Source organism: Micropterus dolomieu, linkage group LG18 (assembly GCF_021292245.1).
Source record: "Micropterus dolomieu isolate WLL.071019.BEF.003 ecotype Adirondacks linkage group LG18, ASM2129224v1, whole genome shotgun sequence".
Taxonomy (NCBI): Eukaryota; Metazoa; Chordata; class Actinopteri; order Centrarchiformes; family Centrarchidae; genus Micropterus; species Micropterus dolomieu.
Window position 1 is genome coordinate 17,472,807 of NC_060167.1, and position 2,324 is coordinate 17,475,130.

Sequence of the window (2,324 nt, forward strand, 5' to 3'; positions counted from 1 at the left end):
ATGTGTTTGCCCTTTGACATGTTGTTTGAAGTTAAAAGAAGTGGCCATATTTAAAAAGTCAGTTGCATTAACATTGGTGGGGTCATCAACATGAATATTAAAATCGCCACAAAGAACAATTCTGTCATAATTTAAAACCAGAGTAGATAAAATTTCAGGAAGTTCTGATAAAAATCCTCCAGGCGGTTTTGGTGGGCGATAAATTATAACAAATATGATAGGTTGCAGCCCTCCAACTTTAAGAGTGAGAACTTCAAAGGAGTTAAATTCATCACAGTGTACTTGATGACATTTTAAATATTTCCTATACACGCTCACTAGCCCACCACAACGACCACTGACCCTCGGTTGACTAAAACAATCATATTGAGGCGGACACAGTTCAGCTTGCTGGCTATAGTCATTCATTTGCAGCCATGATTCAGTTAAAAACATAAAATCTAGATTTGCAGACAAGATAAAATCATTTAAGATAAAAGTCTTATTTGACAGAGATCTCACATTGAAGAGAGCCATTTTAAATGAGTTTGTTCTAGGTGCTGGAGTTGGTGCAGTTGTCCTAATCCTTAAGAGATTACTATTATTTCTGTGTGGGATGTGCACATTTCGGTTTACTGGTCTATGCGTGATGATGACAGGAATAGAAGTCTTTGGAACAACGCTGGGAGCAGACGGCTTTACATGCCAGCAGTTGGAAACAGTTGTTTGTGGCAGTGAGGCAGAGATCTGTTCAGTGACCGGTGGTGTGTCCAGGTGTGCTGCATGAATGATTAGTCATTCACGTAAGTCATGTGTGGACCGCACCACATGCTGTATGTGCGCAGCTAACATTTCTGAGCCGTTTGTTTGGGTGAAGTCTGTCTTAAAAAGAGACATTCTTTGCCAAAAAATATTAAAATTATCCACATAACACACACAATGAGCCCTGCAGGCGGACTGGAGCCAGTCATGGAGCCCAAGGAGTCTACTGAAGCGGCCAGCACCGCGACCAACTGTGGGAATGGGACCAGAGATAAAAACGGACTTTCCGCACTGCTTTAAAAAGTTAAAAAGACGGTTAAAATCTGATATTTGTCAGCTCAGACTGCTGAAGAGCTTTGTCATTTGTTCCGACATGGACTATCACTCTTGTGATGGAGGACGGAAGCGATGGCATTAGGTCCTGGAGTTTTTTTAAAATGTCAGCTGTGGTGGCACCGGGGAAGCAGTGAGTGGTAGCGTTAAAGAAACGGATGTTTTTGGTTATGGAGTCACCAATTATTAGCGTGGATGGGGAGAAAAGAGGACGAGGAGATGCCGGTTGTGGGGTTCCAGAGCAGGACTGAGCAGAATCTGCTTCAACACTGCGTGCGGACTGAGGATGGAGTGCATGAGCTGCCGAGTGCTGTGTTGGAGTAGCAGTAACAGACCTGAGAGAAGGGCTACCCGACGGTGCAGGGTAGAGACGGCCTCCGGAGCGTCTGAGCACAGCCTCCTTCAGGATCCTACGTCGGGAAGCGGAGGTTTTTTAAAGGGATGACGGCCACCGATCAGGCCCAGCGGCAGACCGGCGGCCCAGTGCAGGAGATGTAGCCGGTGGAGGAGATGCAATAGTGTCGGCAGGCACTGTCTGCCGAAAGAGATCCGCATCAGGGAGACTCGAAGCCGCAGGTGCATCAAGCACTTTGTAACTTGTTTTTGAAAAGTGCTCTACAAATAAAGATTATTATTATCATCATCCGCTGGACGGACCCGGAGTGTTGTCAGACAGGGCTGCATAGCGGTTGGAGAGGCCGATGTGCGTAGGAGAGGTAGCCCCATCCGAGCCTCTCTTGCAGCCACGGACCACCACTTCAGCCCAGGTTGACTGATGCTTCGGAGTTGAGCAGGAGGAAAGCCTGGGAAGGCTAGAGGGGTCTGATAACACGGTGTCCTGGATGTTGGCGGTTGCTCTAAGAGAAACAATCTGTTTGGCTTGTACTGAAGCCACATCCATAAAGCCAGTCAGCAGGGAATCTTTCTCTTTGAGTTCCTCTGAAAGTCGTTGGATGTATTCCATTAGGTCAGCAATCTTCTTGTTCGCTTTCTTAAGGAGTGAGCAGTCCTCATGGGGCAGAGTTATCTCGGCTAGCATAACGTTAGTCGCCGGAGCTTTGTTGTGATCAGTAGCTTTGATAGCGTTTTTACGGTCATCTAGATTAAAATCCATGTCGGATGACTAAAATCCTTGACCCACGTAAAACTTAAGTTAAAAACTTAAGTTAAATAAAAAGGATATAAAAATGTAACGAAAAAGTGTGATCTTAACTGTAGCACTTTGAGATTTGTTTCAAATGTAAAGTGCA